Raw genomic sequence first — 19622 nt, 5'->3', positions numbered from 1 at the left:
AGCTGTTGAAGGCCATTTAGGACTCAGGGGATACTCTATGCTTTCAGCTCCCTCAGGACTGTCAGGAAGAAGGGAGTCAAGGAAGAGCTGGTGGCTGCTGTGTAGTTTTGCCTATGCAGCCAGAGAAGGTATCAGTTTGTCTGTCCTTCAGACAAGGAAAAACATCATCCTTTCTCTGAACCTTGCTTACCAACAAACACTAAATACAGCTTTTTTTAGCTGGGACATAGCAAAGACCCAACAGCCCTAAGCTGAGTGATATGTCAGGATGGGCACTGGGGGGAAGTTCCTGTGTCAGATTATGCCCAAAAAGCAGAATTAACCAGTGATCACAGACCCAGCAGACAGGAAGCACCCAGCAGCCTCTCCAACTGAGCAAAGACAAGGAGACAGGGGCTTGGGAATGCTCCCAGAGCCAATTCCTGACATCACACACAACTGGGAAGGCAGATTTGTAATTTAAGTCTACTTTAAGATAAACAGAAAAGCCCTGTCAGGAATCATAGCTTTTATTACACATGTTATGGAATTATTGGATCTACCTGATTTCTCTGACTGCCCCTTCCTGGCAGTCCGACAGCTCCCAAGGACATCTGCAGAAGAGCACATGGAGTCAGGAGCAAAAAGTCCTTGGGAAGCTCCATGCGCAAGAAACTTAACAAAAGATGGGGCTCTGGGCTTCCCACCCTCCTCATAAGGACCATCAGTTGAGACCAGCAACCGCTTAATGTTTCCCAGCTAGACTAGTTGGAGTGCGTGGCGGGTGCTTGGAATGACAAGCAAGGCCAAGGCCGGCAAACAGAAGACATGGGCCACCAGGTGGAGGCTTTCTGGGTCACCTCAAGCCTCCTGCAGTCCCTGAAGAAAAGAGCTTTACTAATCAACATACTAGTATTTTTGCCTCAGAAAAATACTTGCATCCAAGCACAGTTTTACACCAAGTTTTCTTACTCATCATGACATTTCTGGGTGCTTTGAGGCATGTACCCCAAAGAAGGTGGCTGTGCTTTTTAGTTCACATCTGGGAATTGTCTCTGCTCTCCTTTACCAGCAGCAGCTTTGTGCTATGTTTGTTTTCCTCCTAATCGCAGTCAGAAGAACAGGTTCAGGTCTCTGGACAGAAACCATCCAGTGTGAGGTAACAGGGTTAAATCCATCCTGCACAGTAAAAGCAAATTAATCTAGGTTGATAAAGCATGAGCCTTTAGTTGCCAGGAATCCACTAAAGCCTGCAGAGATTCATTCCTGCTCTGCATTTCAAGAACACAGTTGGCTTAGGTCCCCCCAACCCAACCTGGTTCCCTCCAGCTCAGCCCAGCCCAGCCCAGCCCAACCTCATGGCATACAGGTCCGGATTAGGTTTCTCAGCCAAATGTAATTAAAGGAGTTTCTACTCACTGCTAACACTCTACATGCAAATAACAGTAAGGAATCTTTAATTAAGACAACCTCTGATGCATGGATTCCTGTGTTGCCAAATTAAGACCTGGAGGGCCACCAATCTTGCAAACAAGTGCAGATCCCCAATGTTTGAACAGCCAAACAACAGAGGAAAGAGTTCCATGTTCTACATTACTGCCTGCAATGTTCTTTTTCCAGTTGCTTTTGTTAGAGTTCTTTGCATACCCAAAGATTTTCCTCACTTCCAGAACTGCTCCAGCCACGGTCTAACCACATCTCCTGTGCCCATGCTTGCCACCAAGCACAGCACCAGGCACCCAGAGGCTGTGCTGGGATGAGCCAAGGCACAGCTCAGGGTGCAGCAGCCCCTCCTTGCCCATCTGACACAGCAGGTACATGGAGCCTGGCATTTCCAGGGGATGCGGCAGTGACGGGCACTGCCAATTGGACACCTGTAGCTCCAGGACTGGGGGAAAAAAAATTGTGTTTTATGACTAGGATCTAAAGCAAATTTTATTGGGAGCTTTTATGTTGGTAGCTTTAAGTAGTTTTTATAGAGAGGAGTTCTGAAAACTGCCATAAAATTTTGCCTTGGGGATTATGATTACATTTGTATCTCTCCCAAACTTAGATAAATAAAGACGACAGTTTTTACTGTAGAAGCTTAAAAGGTTAGAGTGGTATTTGGTCTGTGATGAACCTTTTATAGAGATGATGTTGTAAGAATTTATTCTTAAATATCAATAAAAAAATACAACTTAACACTTCTTGATAAAGCTATGGTGATTAGAAGAGCTGTCAAAGAGGTAGCAGCACTGCTGATGGCTTCCTTCCTGCCCAAATCATGCTTTAGTACATTTTTGGTCGCTGGAAACTATTAACTAATTTGCATTCTGTCAGAGGAAAAGTGCATTTTCTAAGAACAATGCTTTGTGGTGTCCCAGTATTTGAGATGAGATTCACTTCATGGCTGATTTTGGGGTAAGCTGATACATCCCCCCTTTAGGAAGACCTTGTTACAGCTCTGTCTCTTTACACTCTTTGCAAAAGGTAAATGAGACGTTGACACCTGATTTAGGCAGCCCAGCACGTGCCACAGCCCTGCCCCGAGCTCAGCACATTCAGCTGCCCAACAGCCCGTGCTCAGGCTGTGCCCCTGCCCCACATCTGCCCAGAACTGGGGTACCTCAAGCCTGCACAATCCCCCTGTATGACTCAGCACCTCAATAACAGCAGCAGGCATTTCCCAAGAGGCATTTTCCAAGGCATCCTCTCCCAGACACTGCACCCACACAGACTGTTAGAAGGACAGACTGTTAGAAGGACTGTCACAAGCCTACAGGGTGTGGGGTCCAAACCACCCATACCACAAAGAGGTCCCAGTTCCAGGAACACTGTGAGCTGGCTGAAGCAGGCACTGCAGCTGCTCTCAGGGGAGTGAGGCACACATAGCATTAAGACACTGATTTTAAAACACACAACAGCTTGTGTGAAAGTGAACACTTGAACAGTGTAAACAAGGACTGTTGATCAAGCACAGCCATACTAGGATTTTAAATTTTAACAAAAAGTAGTAATAATCTTATTTGTTTCAGAAAAAGTTACTATAGTTAGTGAGGAGAATTCCCTCAAAGCCTTCAGCAGAGCAGCTCTTGGCTGAGCACAGCATGGGCACAGCCCACCTCCCCACCCAGCATGACACCCCTAAACATGTTCTACAAGGCAGATTAAACCCTGCTCAAAGCCTTTATCAAATCAGGTGGTCTTGAACACACATCTGAATGAAATCTTTGCCCACAAATATGTTATCTGAAACAAACTGGACACCATCAGTCAGAAATTACACACAATGCAACAAGTGCTCACAGTGAACCAGGGCTCTGCACAGCTGGTAACAGACACAAAGTAAAATGGAAAACACAGCATCCAAAAGGAGCTGACAAATGCACGTGCACAGAAAAAAGCTGCTTTATTTTTTTAAAATCTCCTCCCTCTTACCTTAATTTCTTCAGTTCAACTCAAATGGGAGCGCTGTTCTGTTCCAGCTATCAGAAGAAAGGTGGATGTCCTGGAATACCCTTGGAATCACAGTGTTTGCATCTGTTTGTGTGCTTCAGTCAGTGTTAATGTGTGTTTGTGTGCTTCAGTGGTAATCTGTTTTTCAATGTGTTTAATGTGTAAATAAGACTGGAACATCTCCTACCTTAGCCTCCATCTCCTGCTGTGCCTCACAGTGGTCACCTGGCAGGTCTGCCATGGCTGTGCCGGGTTACCAGAGATCCAGAGGAGACAGCTGGGCTACAGGACACTGCAAAGCCTGCAAAAGGATGGTGCAGGGTTAGCCAGGCCACAGGAAAATGCTCAAACATTTCATAATTGTCTTAGTTTGAAAAGACAGGAGTCTGTAAAGGAAGGCAAAAGCCTCCTGTGAAGTGGAAAAGGTAAACCCCCTCCCTCCGAATTACCACAATTTCAAAATAAAAAAAACCAGCTCTCAGGCAAAGGTATGGGAATGGGAATAATAGTTATTTACTAGAAAAAACTAAAATAAAAAAAAAAGAACAACAAATGTAATTAGTACAAACAAAACTACTGATACAGTCAGAAAAACCTGACACCCTGAGGAGTCAGGGTGTTGGTAAAAGTCCAGTTGGATGGTGGCTGTGCCTCCTGCAGTGGCAGATGAAATGCTGCTGAAGCAGAGATCCTGTAGAAGGGTATAGTTCTCTGTGAAGGTCTGGTGATAGAGTAGATGGGCCTGGTCCTCCTCTGGGAATCCAGCAGGGAAGAAGCTGCTTCTCTGGGAATCCAGCGAAGATGGCTGCTCCTCTGGGAATCCAGTGAAGAAAACTGGGCCGATGGCTTAGACCAAGCTTATTTTATGCAGGTAGGAATGCTTGGTTCCTCCTTCTGGGTGGAGCATCTCACAATGGGATGATGTACCTTATCAGTCATGCAGTGAGTCACTTAATGGCCCATTAGCAGGAGACATCTCCCCGGAGGGAGACATTGTTCTTGGAAGAGATAAGATAACTGCCCCCCACCTCCAACAGATGGCAAATAGAATACATTCTTATCTCACAAATCCAGGACAATAATGAAAAAGTTTTCAATCAACATATGTCTGAGCCTCCGAAGACATAAGTTAAACATGTGCTGAAGCACCTTGGTCAAACAATAAAGATTCCCCAATTCACTTGTATCCACGGAGGACAAGTACCCAGGAAATGCACAGCCACCCACAAAGCCAGCCACTTTCCAGCAATTAGAGATTGACCATTCCCGCACAGAGTGAAGGGTGAAAAGCAAATGTTGGCATCTCAAAGCTCAGGAACTAATGAAACATGTTTCCATCCATTATTACCTGGGGACCTAAAGATATATGTTATTATTAGGAACCTCAGGTGTTGTCAGTGTTTCCGGGTGAAGGAAAGAAGTTTAAATCATAATGTAATTTATTTGCTATGAATTCTCTCTTTAGGTGTTGCTACACTATTAATACTTAATTGTGTCCATATTAGGCTTAAAAATGTCACTGACAATGACACTGAGTTTCACCCCAAGCCAAAATAAAAGAAACTCAGTAATTCAAGGGAGGTCTTTGCGTTGCCTTAAAGCAGAGCTGGCTGGTAGGACTTGAGCCTGCCCCCAGCTGAGGACTGTTCAGCTCTGCAGGCTGTGTGGTTGCTGTAAATGCTGCCTGGCCCTTAACAACCTCCCCCAGACTCCCAGCTTCCTGCAGGCTGATCATCAGCTATTCCAGTAACTCCTGCAGGCCCTCCAAGAGCACATTTCACATCCCCTGCCGGGCTCTGAGGACTGCAGCAGGTGGATATTGCCCACGGGTGAACAGGGTTTCAGAGGTAGCCGAACGTCGCCGGCAGCTGGCGGCTGAAGGCAACAAGCCCGATCAAAGGAGCTGCTGTTGCCTGAGGCCATCCCAGCGCTGCCCCTCCAGAGAGACGCTGTGTATTTGCTGTGTTCACAGCGTTCCTCGGGAATGCTGGGGACTGTCTGTGCATGGGGCTTAGGGGCTGCCCCAGCACCTGGGGCCGCAGCTCTCTGGGGTGGAAACCGGGAGCCAAGGCAGCACACGAGGGAGGGGCGCAGTCTTCATCACCCCAAGTGCACAGGGGAAGGGGAGGAACTGACATCATCCTGCTGGGGACACGCCCAGAAAAAGAGAACTGAGAAATGACAAACAAAACAAATCAGCTAAAACAGGAAGCCTCCAGAACACCTTCACTCAGTTTTGCGTTCTTTATTTTCTTTTTCTTAAATAAAAATGTTCTGCTTGCCCCAGGCTTTACAGTATTTGTGTTGCAAATACTGGTGGGCAGCAGCCTAAGCTCAGTCCTCAGATGGGATGAGCAGAGACTCCACAAGAGATGAGGCTGCAGTCCCAGCACCAGCCCCACTCCAGAGCCTCAGTTCAGGGATGTGAAGGCTCAGGACACCAACAGAGGCATTTGGATACTACACGCCTTGTTTATCACAATTCTGGCAGAAGTGCTCATGCTCCACGTGGGTAGGAGAACTGAGGAATGTCTTGGAGGAGATGGGGGGTTCAGGGACCCCCAAGCCCCTTTGCTTCTTACCACTATCCCTGTCTGAAGTCATTTTCCTGCTCATGGTCACAAACACAAAGCATAAGCAAGGGTTACCAGAGGGCCTCCTTACCCCACCGGCCATGCAGACAGGATGAGAATAGCTTCAGGGAGGAATTTTTGCCAGCATGTATCTTTTTGGTGTTGTTACAGGTTGGCATCTCCACAGAGCAGTGAGAGAGAGCCAAGTTTATTACTACCCAAGTTTATAATTTACAACTTGCGCGACTGAAGGCTGAAAACACACAGCAATTTTGCAGGGTAATTCTGGGAAGTAACCATCCTGCAGCACCAATTATTAAAACCACTTGCACACAATAAAGCTATAAAGATTAAAAATATAGCACACTTGTCATTAACTATGGATGAAGTAATGTAATATGTATTATAGAGCAGCACAAGGCCAGCCGTGCACTACGGCACAGCCCTGCTGAGGAGCTCAAACCCCAGTCCCAGACCACCACGCGTTTTGTCAGAGCCCAGGAACAAGTTTGTCATGCAAAATAAACACAGATGTTCCAGCAGTGACTGCAGCTCCCAGGCAGGGCCAGGCAAAGCAAGGGCTTTGGGAAGCAGGCTCTACTGCTGCTCTGCACCCACCATGGCATTCACAGTGCTGTGAGTAACACAGAGAACACATCCTGCTCTTGGGCCTCATCTGCTCTGCTCTTCACTCTATTTGTTCCTGGATATTCTGTCCTGAAACACTCAGAACAGCTTAGCGTACTCTTGGGCCTGGCACATCTCAGTGACACAGGCACTCCATGTTTCCAAAAGGTCCCAATTTATCAGCATCTCAGGCCCCACTTCGATGTATCACTGCAATTGTTTCCATTCTCCCCTTGCTCTGCTCACCACAGAAACAAATAATTTTCTCTCCTTTCACACACAGGAACATTCTAAGTATAGCATGCAAGTTCCTGGAATGTTCTGCAGGTGCACACACACACCTGCACGAGCACAAGCACACACACTATGGCACCTCTCAACTTTACACTCTGTTTTACTAATTTCCTAGAGAAAAAATAGTTACTATTTCCTGGTGGAAAAAATACTTATGTTGGCTAGATCAAAGATCAACTGAAGTCATAGGGGTAAAAAGAGAAAAAAGGGTTTATTCTGCTGGAGGGTGAACAAGGTGATTCCCCTCCACAGACGTGCATGGGGGAAATAAACCACCAGTCACAGAGGTGATTCCCCTAAACCATGCAACAGCTGGAATTTCCAGCATATTCAGTTGTGAATTTGCCTGAAAAATTGCATAAAATCAGCCACAGATGAAGGAAGGAGAAACACAGAGAAGTTAACTGAGTACTTCAAAATCATAACTGGGTGTGTGACACCCAGGACACTTGTGAAGATTTATTCTAAATACACTGAAAGGTTAAACTTGTGAAATAAATTACTGACAGAGAGCATTCTTCTCCCAGCCCCACTCCAAGCTGTGAGCCTGAGACACTGGATTATGCATTTCCAGTACCCATGAGCTGGGCACAGATAATCCATTCCCAGAATCTCTGAGGTGGTCCACCCGGTTCATTTGGCACTGCAGACCTCATTAGGAGTCATTAAGTGCCGTGCTTGTCCCTGGCACTACAGGAGACGCCATTTGTTGGTGTGAGGCAGAAGTGGGGCACAATTCAAATCTGCTCCTGCACAACCTGTGTGCACCCAGCACTGCAGCCCACATGGGGTGGGAGAAAGGCTGCATAGCAGGGGAAAATGCTCATGGCAAGTGTAAATGCAGCACCAACACAGGAAGGAGGCACCAGCGTGGCTGGGGCTTTCATCACACTGATCGAAGATGGTCTTTGTGATGTTCTGGCCTTTGTGGCCAGGAGAAAATCCCACACGGAACTGGGGTTGGCAGAGCTGTGACACACAGGTGCCTGAGTTAAGCACAGACTTGGGGTTGCCTGTGGTCTCTCCTCTCACATTACTAAGACTCTGTCATCCAAACCCTACCGTGCCCAAATACACACAATTTCCAACCAAAACCACGTCCTGTCTGTGCTCTGCACATGCCAGCACAGGCACGACACCCTACCAGGCTGGATTCTCAGCTGGGGCATATCTCAGTTAATCAACTCAACTCTGTCAAGCAGTTTCATAGCAGCTGCCAATGTGGTTTCTTGGTAATAATCCTGCACATGTGTCCTCTGGACTGGCTCCTGCTGGTCCCTGTAGCTCTGCAGTGGCCCCTGAAAGAGGAAAAGGCCAGAGACAGGCACCTGGCCACATCCATGGGTGAGCACCAGCCCTGTCTGACCCATGTGAGGCCACATGGGAGGACATCACCTTGCCTGCTCCTGGGGAAAGCCAGCCAGAGCCCAAACAACTGATCCTGATTCCAGGAGGCACAAGATTGCTTCCATTTTCTCCTTGCAGAGAAATCTGCAGCCAGCAGCTTGATTTTGAGCCAGAGCCATATATACAGATGAAATGGGGTCACCTCTCATTCCCAGGAATTCAACATCCATGCTCAGATGTTTCAGCTGGATTCATCCCAGCATGTGCTGTACTGGTGAGGGTGGAACTGGATCTCTTAAACCATGCAAGGAACAGAAAGGGTAAAGGAAAAAAACCCCAATCAAACAAAAAGAATGGGGTTGGAACAGTATTTCTGGTCTTTTCTGGCACTGTCAACCAGAGAAATCTGGAACCCACAGTGTTAACAAGTTTGGGCTGCCTCGACAAGGGAATATATACTGTTAAATCTTGGGAGTTATTTAAAATGCCAGTGAGTATAATAGCAGTGCTCTGAAATAACCATTTCATCTGCCTACATTACTCTAAAATTAATGAATAATGAAGCGATGCCCTTCACATTCTCTTCCCTTTCCATTCCAAGATATATTGATCAGATGACATTTATTTAAGTTTGGGATAATGTATTAATTTCAAGATAATTATTCAATATACTTTTGTCACTGTTGATATGCTTCAATGTCATACAGGGGCCAGGGGATGAATAAACTGTTATCTGACATTGCTGGACAGGGTGCTAGGAATAAATGCAATCTTTCTCCTTGAGAATCACTGCCTTAGCTTTCCCTTTTCTTTTCTCCCCTCAGTGGGGGGAAAGGCATTCTGATGGAGCGGAGCCAGGCAAGATGGATACAGGGGGTGGAGGGAGAGGGAGCACCGTGGGCTGAACTGCTCATTCCTTGTCACCAGGGTCAGCCTGACGCTCAGCAGAGCTGACAGAGCCCATCCTTAGTGGATGGCACTGCAATATTAACACTCATTTGGAACAGATGTGGCTAAAAGCATGAAACATTGAACAAACAGCTGCCACGGATCCAGTGCCATTGCAGGAGCACTTATGGTCCATTGATGCTGCATTCCCGAGCGGGGAGGGCAGCCCTGCTCCCCTCAGCACTGTGGCTCCTGTTGCCCACCTGGCCCCGCCCTCCTCCCACACACCAGGAGCACTTGTCTCTGGATTTATTCCCACACAGAAATGGCAACTTTTTTCCTTTTTTAATCTCCAGTCTTTATATGCCCCTCCACATATCACACATGAGACAAGCAGCCAAAGGGGACAGTAAAACTTCAAACACCCCAGCTTGGGAGAGCTCCCGGGTAAATCTGCCCGCACGGGCTGACTTCGAGCGGGACAGAGAGCCCAGGTCTCAGCTCAGGGGCATGGAGCAGACAAACAACATGAAACCTGACTGCACAGATATCTGCAGAGAAAAGGAAACACAGCAAGCCAAGCATGAGCCAGGCTGTTCCCTTGGATTTCAGCTGAATGCTACAATTGGACCCAGCCAGACCATCAGCACATTCCTGGAGCCCAAAGCTGAGCACAGCAGTGATGGAGCTCTTGGTCAGCCCAACAGCAACTCGTGACACCAGCCAGGGGACAGAGCTGGACACACAGCTGGAGCTCACCAGCCATGAGAGGGACAGGGGACAATGTGGAGCTGGAGCTCACCAGCCAGGGATGCATCAGGCTGCTCTGACTCTCGTGCAGCTTTCTCACATATCCACCATTTCAGCATCTGAGGGGTTTCTAAACCATTCCCTTTGAGGCAGTCAATCTTCACCTGTTACTGACCTAAGCTCTCCTACCAAAATAGTGTCAGGTAGTAAAAAGAAGTCAAGCCTGCTGAAGTAAACAATATTAATTTACTATTAATAACCATAAAGCACCATTAATCAGAAGTCCTCTTTGGAAAGCAAAAGGAGTATGTGGTTCTGCCCTGTTTAAAAACTAATTCCTGAATAGGATCAACAGCAAGGGGTGCAGAAAGAGTAAGAGATGGGGGCACACCTGTACCTTCAGTACTACTGCAGATAGAATGTCTCATCAAGAGGGCAGATAACACAGGACATGGAAAGCCAGGACCCCAGTCACTGTCACTTCTTCATTCCATACCCTCCACCTTGCCAGCACACCAACTGTGCCCTTACTGAAGTGCATATGGTAACCAAGCCATGACAAAAGGACACTTCCAGTACCTGCAGATCTCCAGCAGCTTACCTGAGATACATTTGTTGTCGTAACTGTTATACAGCTAATCCAGCTGCCCTATTTACTCCCAGCACCAGGATCTTCTATGCAGGTTTTCCAGAAGCACAGCAGCCCCTAGGACTTGCGAGCCCATGGGCATAGGTAGACACAGGACTCCGGTTCCTGATGCCACGCAACCTCTTCCACTGGTGCAGAGACTCAACCTTGGCTCTGCAGTCTGTGCTGTTGCCAGCTGACAGGGACTCCCAGCTTCCTCTTGCTTGTCCCAGTTTTCCAAAGGCCCCTTCAGCTAGCTGAACCTTATTTAATTTTAATTGTCCTTTAATGCCTGCAGTTGTCTAAGCCACAAGGGTGAAAAAAACCCAACCCAAATCAGCAAAGGAAGGGCCAATGTTCAGGGGAAAATCCTGTGTTCTCAGGTAAGTGAGGTACCCTGAGAGCACTGTGGCACAGAGGTTACACATTGAAGAGCATCTCCTCCCTCAGTACCAGCCATAGGTACTACAGCAGCATAATGAAGTGTCACTCCCATCATTAGTGACATGATAGACTGCCCTCCATTAATGCACCTGACAGTCAGGCTTGCCCTCTGCTCCTGTCTTTCCACCTCTCACCTCTCAAGTGTTCTCCTGATCCCTGGACTCTAAGAGACACAGTCCATAAATCACACTGCCAGCAGCCCCTCCTCAAAGGGAGCAAATCATGCTCAACTTCCCTTTGGAAGAGACGCTCAAAAATTATTTTGGGAGATATTTGCAAAATGTTTATGTGATTTAGGCAGCCAGTGAGAGATGTATTTTCAATTCACAAAAAGCTTTTGTACATATCACTATGGATATATATGGCTAATTAAAAACTTATTGGACAGCCACAGGAACACATCATTCCCAAACCACCCTGAAGAAAAGTCCAGGAAGTTTGCATCTAATTTATGCTGTATTTCAACAGGAAACAGAGAGCTGCACCTCAAGACTCCTGCAGATGCTGCTGGGTTTGTTTCTGGTTTCCAGGACCCCAGTGACATTCCACAAAGGCAGCAGGCCAAGCCAGCCCCATGCCACCCTCCCCATCAGGCTCGTGAATTCGGTATCTCCTGCCCTAAGGCTATGGGAGTGAAGCCCAGCACTGGCCTGTCCTGTGCAGCAACACTGACACTACAGAGCACAAGAGTTTGGTTTGGTGATGGATGTCCACCCTCTGGCAACAAGTTCTTCACTACAGCCCTCCTTTCTTCTCTTTGAATCCCACAGGGAACTTGTGCCAACTTTTTCACTTGACTTCGGTGAGACAGGTAGATTCTTCCAAACATTCCTTTGCAGTGACAAAACAATAGAAAAGCCACACAAGCATAGCAACACCCCCAAAGCCTACACTCAAGAACATGGCTTTCATGTTTACTTCTTCCAAGGTTTATCCTAAGCCTCTGAATGAAGGAAAGAAAAGCTGCACAATAAGGGAGGTTATTCTAATTGCATCTGACAGTGCTGAAGTGTGATCCAGACACAAAGGGGTCACCAGATGTGCCGTTCAGACACGAAGGGGTCACCAGATGTGATCTAGACACGAAGGGGTCACCAGATGTTACCCCTGCACTTTGAGGGGCAACATGTTGTGATGTGGGTGTGGACCCTCACAGAGGACAGCAGGCAGCAGCAGGGTCAAACATGGAAGGCTCCTTATTATCTGACTCCAATTCTACTTATATGCACTTTTTACAAAGGGCCCAGATTGGCCCAAGGAGGTTACAACCTCCTGACTCCATTGGTCATTATGACCATCAGTCAAATTCTCAGAGAGCAACTATGCAAAACATACAGATAAATTCTAAGAATACAATATTGTTTATGCGAAGCAGCATGAACAGTGATGCAAAAGTTCAAACACTCAAAAGCAAGAAAGTCAGGGGCGACACTGAAGTGCATCCCTTGCTCCTCAAGAGACTCAGATTCCCTGGCCAGCAGGACTTGGAGCTGCAGAGAATTACCTTGTCACGTGCAGCCCAATGCCCTGGGCTGTCACTGACAGTGCAGTGCCAATGACTGAAGCAGAGCAGCAGAGCTCAGTAACTCCTAACCAAACCAGCCCCTCCTCTCCCAACACCGCTCCCTGTGATCCCAGCAGCAGCCTCCTGCCCTCACCCTGCCTCAGCAACCCCAACACTTATTTAAAATGCAGACCCAAGGCCACAGATAAAGAGCAGAGATCCCCAGAAGGGTACATGAAAACTCGTCAGGAATCTGTCAGCTCCTGCACTCACTTGCGGGCAGGGAAGCGGCTGCACTTCCATTGTGAACTGAGGCTACATCAGAGAGAATCCTCCAGCAAAAGGTCAGCGACTAATCCACCGAGCTGTGGCACAGTGTATCACTCACTCTGCCTTGGAATGACATATGGAGACAAAGGGAAAAAGAGACAGAAAATCTATCCTGGTAGAAATAACACCTCTGGCTACCAGCTGTGGAAAGTGCATTTCTGAAAGCCTCAAATCATCCACAAATGATTGAGATAAGCAAGGGAGGCACGAAAGCTGAGCTACCACGAGAGTGAAGCAGATAGGTAAGGCAAAAGCACCACATGTCTAGCAGCTTCACAGCGATGTTCAACTCCTATAATGGCCAATTCCTTTAACAGGAAATGCTGACCAGGATGGAAAACATGTGGACAAAGTGCAAAGGCACAAATGTTAGCAGGTCATCAACCCCACAGGCTCTCAGGACTCCCAGGCTAGCCAGTCCATCTCTGCTGACCAGAACCAAAGCACTCTGCTTTGCCCACCTGCAGAAATCCACCTGGCATTTTCTGCTCAGGAAGTGGCACTGGAAGTCCTAGAGGAGCTCCATGTTTCCAGTGCAGAGCACACAGCCCAGCTCACTGCCTTGAGGCAGCCTGATCAACCAACCCAAGGGCATGCTTGGCTCCTCCGGCCTTCATCAGGATTCAATTCAATTTGATTCTACTCTACTCTACTCTAGAAACGAGCCCTGCCTTCTTTGAACACATTTCAGACTAAACACAAATATCCAAGCCAGAGCAATTTGCCTCTCTCTGCTGTAACCAGGCTCTTTCACAGAGCTGCTGTGGCACCCTGGGTTTCATCTGCCCTATGAGTTCAAAGGCTGCAGTAACAACCAACAGCATATTCTACAAACAGATCAAGCAAATGAGGGAATATTTTAACCAGTGCTCCTCCTCTGCCTCACAATTGGATGTGTCAGTTGTTAAATTGTGTGCATTTTCAGCTCCTTTCTGAAAGGCCATCACACAGTCCCCATTTCCACTGCAAATTGCTTCACAAATGGGAAATTAAAGGATAACGTTACATTTCCCACTGCAATTAGGCAGGGCTCCTGACAGACAGGGATAATGTGTTCCACATACAGGTTGTTACTTACTAGAGGGGAAGCTGGGAAGGTCTGTGCTTTCACAAGCCATTGGATACCAATAAACCTGGGGCCAAGGGCTGGAGGCCCTGATGTGTCTCTGTTTCTCCCACAGACTCAGGGAGGGCCTCCTCTGAAGGGACTGTCCCCACTGCAACTCTGCACAGCAGCAAATCCCCATCCAAGCCCTGACCAAAGCCTCACACCCTTGCTCACAATTCACCAGGAGGAGGTAAAGTATCCAAGTCCACTGACAGGTAAGTTTCTACGTGAGCTAACCCTGATTAGATCTGACTGAGGTCCAACTTCATTTCTCAACCAGGCTGTGATCTTTATTTACCTGGATGCTCTGCTGTCAGGTGGAATAACTCTGCACTGGGCTTCTCTAAGTCACCAACAAAGGAATAATTGAAGGGGAAGTTTGCTGGGATCTGACGGAGCAGCCACGATGCACAGCTCCATCCCCTGTCCTTTACCTCTGTGCATCCTAGAACAGCCTTTAGTCACAGTCTCTCTGCACGGATACAGGGGTGAAGGAGGTTTCGGATTTAACAGCATCCCACCAGCAGACTCTTTTTGGGGGTCAACAGGAATTACTGACCAAAATGTGGCTCACCCCTGTGTGCCAGGTGCTCATGCAGCTCCTGCTCCTGTCACAAGTGAGGCTGATCTCAGACTCATCCAGCATGGGAGGCTCCCACCAAAGGCAGGTGAACAGCCATCCTCTCTTCTTTTGGGATGGCAAATCTCCCAGCCACAGAATACTCCAGCAGTGTTTATAGCCAGCACAGCTCCACTATTCAGGACATTAAGGACATTACTTGGCCCATCAGGCACTGCTACAGCAATAAAGTGTGCAAAATAGCAAGTCAGACGAGCATGGAAAACATCACAGTGTTTTCCACACTACCTGTGTGGTTCTGCTGGAGACAGGATTACAAACTACGTAAATCCTCTGCAGGACAAAAAGCAACCAAAATTACTTCTGTGGAAAAAGAGAGGTAGAGGAGGAACTAAAAGGTTAATGTCTAAAATTTAGGGACCATTCTTTTCCTTCTAGCCATTTTTATAGATCAGATCACTTTTCAGCCCTACCAGCCTGCATTTGTTTGTGAAATAAAAGGAAATTTTATTAACAAGTTACGGTGCTGATTTATTTATTATTAGTTAGTGCTGCTGTTCAGAATAAGCAACGTGTGGTAAGAAGAGTTGAAGAGCTGCCTGATCACAGATGAAGTCAAAGCAACGAACAAAAGATTAGGCACTTGCCAAAATAATCTGTGCAAGTTTCAGGGATGAATTGAATGATCCTCAGCATGGAGGAAGCAGAATTGAGGATACAGAGGTTAGGCTTTCTTTTCCATTTTTAAGGCCCCCACTAAAAAGCAAAGCTACTATGCCCTATGGAAAGACCATCTATCTGGCTGCCTGTGGGTGTGTGACAAATCTGCCCTGTGCAGAAAGGTTTACATCCCTCTGGAAAAGAGGCCTTTTCTGGTGAGCCAGGAATGGGGAGCAGGAGCAGTGCCAGGTCAGTACATCTGTGTGGGACACATAATCGGTTGGGTGCTCTAGTGTGTGACTCCTCATAAAATCCAGTGCTGGAACAGCTTACACTGCTCCCACCTCCACCCATCTCTTTTGCATCTCATTGGCATTTGAGAACATTAATTGACTCATTATTTAAATTCCTGTTCAAGAGAGGAAGCTGATTAAGTCAGGCAGATGCAGGATCTCCAGACAGCGTTGTTGTCCCGGCAGTTTACCCGAGTTATTACAATGCTTAGTAGGTAATAGGCAGGAGAACAGGGAATGAGGCCTGGGAAGGGGGGTCCTCACAGGATGGGCTTTAACCCCCAGTGACACAGCCCTGGCCCTGCCTGGCTCCAGCAGAACAGCCCAGACCATCTCAAGTCCAACCCAGCAGCAAGGGCTGGTTCAAGACAAGCAGACAACTTCTTTCTACAAGAACTCTGTGATACATTTTCAGCAGCTTTTGTACAATGAACTGTTACTAAAACAACACAACCTTCCAAATTGCTGTTAGCTAAAGATAGGCTTTTTATAACTTGATATTTATCCATTTTGACCTTTAATGTCTTTCATAGTAATTGTTGATCCAATAAAAATCTACAAGACTAATCTTGTCCTGGTAGAAATATAACTGCAAGCTTTTGCTAGTCAGCCCCATGGCAGTCTGCTACTTAAAGTCCTGATTTTGTTTAACTCATTCTTCCCCATGTAGAATCACAGAATGGTTTATGTTGAAGGGACCTTGCAGATCATCTCATCTCAACTCCCTGCCATGGTCAGGGACATCTTCCACTAGCCCAGGTTGCTCCAAGTCCCATCCAACCTGGCCTTGGACAGTTCCAGGGATGAGGCATCCACAGCTTCTCCAGGCAACCTGTGCCAGGGCGTCACCACCCTCACAGTAAAATATTTATTCCTAACATCTAATCTAAACCTATTCTCTTTCTGCTTAAAGCCATTCCCCCTTGCCCTGTTACTACATGCTCTTGTAAATAGTCTCTTTGCACATGTTGGCCCTCCCTGGTCTCTGATGAATTGCACTGAATGATCCACATGCACAACAGCTCTGCACAGCCAGGGGGAGGAGGAGAAGCCCTTTCTTGCCTAGCTCTGGTGCAGTGTTCTTGCCTGTACTGAAAGCCCCACCACTGGTCCCTTCACTTTCAGATGCACAATCACCAACCTGAAGCAGGAAAATATCCCTCATGGAAGTCTATTAGGAGTGACAAAGCAGACAATAATGGCTCCTTTGATGCTTTTATGATCTGTCACATAAATACACAATTAAGGACTTGTTAAAAGGCAGATTATGTAAATATACGTTAAGGTTCTTCTAAAAATGCAGATTATTGACCCTAGAACTGAACAACTACTCTGGAGCTGCTCAGAAACACACATGAACACTTGGAAGCGCCCCACATTGCCAACCCTGAAGTCCTGCAGCTTCTCCCACAGTGACTTTTATGATGCCTGTAAATATATCTGTGTGGAGAGCAGATACCTCTAGAGTCTGCTTGTTTAGGAAACTGTTGTTCCTCAATTTACAAGGAGAATGGGCTAATTCTATCAAAAGGTAGAATAAAAAAAAAAAAAAAAAAAAAAAAAAAAAAAAAAAAAAAAAAAAAAAAAAGACAAGCTAACAATTGCTCTCAAATCCAGACTGCACGTGGAACCATTTCAGAAGCTGATGGGTGCACTGAATTTCCATGGAAACTCGAGCACCCAAAATGTACATACACTTGTGAAACCAGAAGTAGTCAGAATCTGCCAAGGTAGATTTTGCCCAGCAGAAGGCAGTTAAGCACTGAAGAAAATTACTGGTTTTTCCCCCCAACATGATCCAGACACTACACTAACCCAAAGGTCAATCTCTATCCACATCAGCACCTCAGTTTCTCCCCCTGAGAAAATTCTGTCTCTAAACATTCCCCAGCACTGTGAGGATGCCAATTGGATGTGTGCTGGTACGAGTATAGAAAACAGTGCCAACAATACTCCTCCAGAGAATCACAGCCCAGAGAACTCTTCTCAAAGAATCCCTTTTCCACTGTACTTAGAAGAATGTTTGGATCCTGAAGAGAGCTGGGAGAGAGATAGAGCAGGTTTTCAGAGGAAACAAAAGCCAAAATTCCAGCTGAAGAGCTAGATCAGATTTCACTGCTGCCGTGACAGAGAGCAGCTCTCCTGACAACAGATACATAGGACAGCTTAAGAAGTGTGATATGTTTACCATGGAAAAGGGGACAGGCAGCCAGCCTGATGTGGTAACAAACAAGAAACGTACCTGATTATGCACAGTTTCACAGGTGCTCAGTTTGCAGTACCTGTCACTGTTTGCAGCTTGAGATCTACGCCACACTCCACCCCGTTCCACTGCTGGATTTTCACATCTGCTTTCCTCTCCCTCAGTGGCTCACCCATGGCTGGCCCCAAAATGGCAGAAAGTGATCCACAGCCTGCAGAGAGGCCCAGAACGTTGGGAACCAAACCACAGACTGCTGAGCCCCAAAATGGCAGATTGAACTACAGACTGCTGAGAGCCCCAAAATGGCAGTAACTGACCCATGGCCAGCCGAGAGTCCCAAAAGGGCAGGAACCAACTCACAGCCTGCTGAGAGCCATGTAACAGCAGTGACTGAGCCACAGCCTGCTGAGAGCCCCAAAATAGGTGCATCTCTGTGAGTGTGTAAGAGGCAGACACAGAGGGAGAATAAAGTCAAGTTTCTGTTTGCAGGATTTCAGTAAATGTCATCAGGTATCCAAACACTTCTTCCTGTAAAAGCTGATACGTGTATTGAACAAACACGGCAACCAGCAACTCCTATGACTAAGAGACACAGCACTTGGCATGTCCACTTGGCCCCAGCTTTTGGAAAGGTTGTTTGCAGGACTCCTCCAGCCCGGCCCAGCTTTGCCAGTTTTGTTGTGTGACACTGAGGCAGGGGCTTGTGGGAATGGGAACAGCTCTGGGAGAGCAGGAGCAGCAGGAGTTAAGCATGAGTAGTGCTTTAGGGAGAATAAAAGCCGCTGTAAGAGGAGAGCTGGCTGCCTGACAAACACGTTCCAGCAAATATCCTGATCTTTAAGGTCTGTTGCTTTACCAGTCAGCAGTAGCTGATAACAACAGACACCACAAGAGCGAGTGACTGAGGATAGAATATTCCCTGTAAAAACCCTGATTTACTTGCTCTCTCACAATGACCAAGCTGAATGCCCAACCCATTTGCCTGTGCTGCAGGAATGGGAAGACAGACACTCCCCACCCAGCTGCCCCGCTGGGGAGGCACAGGGGGCCTGGGCTGGCTCCCCACCCCTGGTTTTACCCCCCCATTTGAAGCTCAGTGGAGAGGACCAGGAGCTGCCAGCTCCCTGTTCTGCCCTGATGAGCTGGGCAAAGGCTTCCCAGGCTCTGGTGCCAGGCAAACCAGTCCCTCCTGGTAGTGCCAGACCAGAACCCTAGAGGCAGGAACAGAGAGCACGACATGGTGGCACTTGCCAGCTCACAGGCAGAACTAAGAAAAAAAATCAACCGTTTGCTTCAATCCATGACAAAAAATAGATTGCGCCATTCAAAATGTGACAGAACTAAAAAAATGCAGAGGAAAATGATGCTATAATTTTCTAATTTCTGTGCAGTCATACCCCTGGTAGATTCTTCTAAAAAGGAGATTTTACAGAAAGACAAAAAAAAGAGAAAATCCATCAACCCCAACCTCCTCCAACTACTTTTGTCAGAATTGTTTAGACAAAAGGAAAAGCAAGTCTGTTGTTAAGGACACAAAGCAAGTTAAATCCAGGTAAATGAGTGCTGTGATAAAGACTGCATCATCTCGAGGGAATCTCTTCCTTTTAATTTGCCAAGACTGTGTCAAGGCAGCTCGAGAAGCAGCGGAAATCCCCAGGTCTGCTTAGGCCAGGGAAGTACACTTGCCGTAGGTACTGCTGCCCTTACTGCAGGGTGTACCCTGAACTACAGTGATTCCGTTTGTGGGGAACAACCAGCTGACAGCAGTATCTGGACCCTCTGCTGCTGGGGAAAGACGTTTCCTACAACTGCTCCTTTACTGATAAAGGCAGTCACTGGTCCTCAAATACTGCTTTGGACTGCCAATGTCCAGAGCCTAGGACTCCTCCTTTCTTCTCCACAGAGCTGGTGATATTAGTGTAGGTTTTCCTTCTGTTTTCAATTCTTTGTCCATGACAGATTTCACAGTAGGGAAC

The 19622-nt window shown here is 47.1% G+C and overlaps 1 long non-coding RNA gene across 1 annotated transcript in view; it reads right to left on the bottom strand.

The window, feature by feature from the left end:
• Positions 1-3609: 3609 nt before the first annotated feature.
• Positions 3610-19622, bottom strand: part of LOC310909730 — a 109390-nt gene continuing 93377 nt past the window's right edge. The window contains exon 3 of the long non-coding RNA XR_014590168.1: positions 3610-3718. This is a non-coding gene — a long non-coding RNA (uncharacterized lncRNA). The remainder of the gene's footprint in view (positions 3719-19622) is intronic.

Source organism: Zosterops lateralis (genome assembly GCF_965231275.1).
Source record: "Zosterops lateralis genome assembly, chromosome: 5".
NCBI classification, from domain to species: domain Eukaryota; kingdom Metazoa; phylum Chordata; class Aves; order Passeriformes; family Zosteropidae; genus Zosterops; species Zosterops lateralis.
The sequence above is the reverse complement of the archived record's forward strand: the minus strand, read 5'-3'. Positions and strand labels throughout refer to the sequence as shown.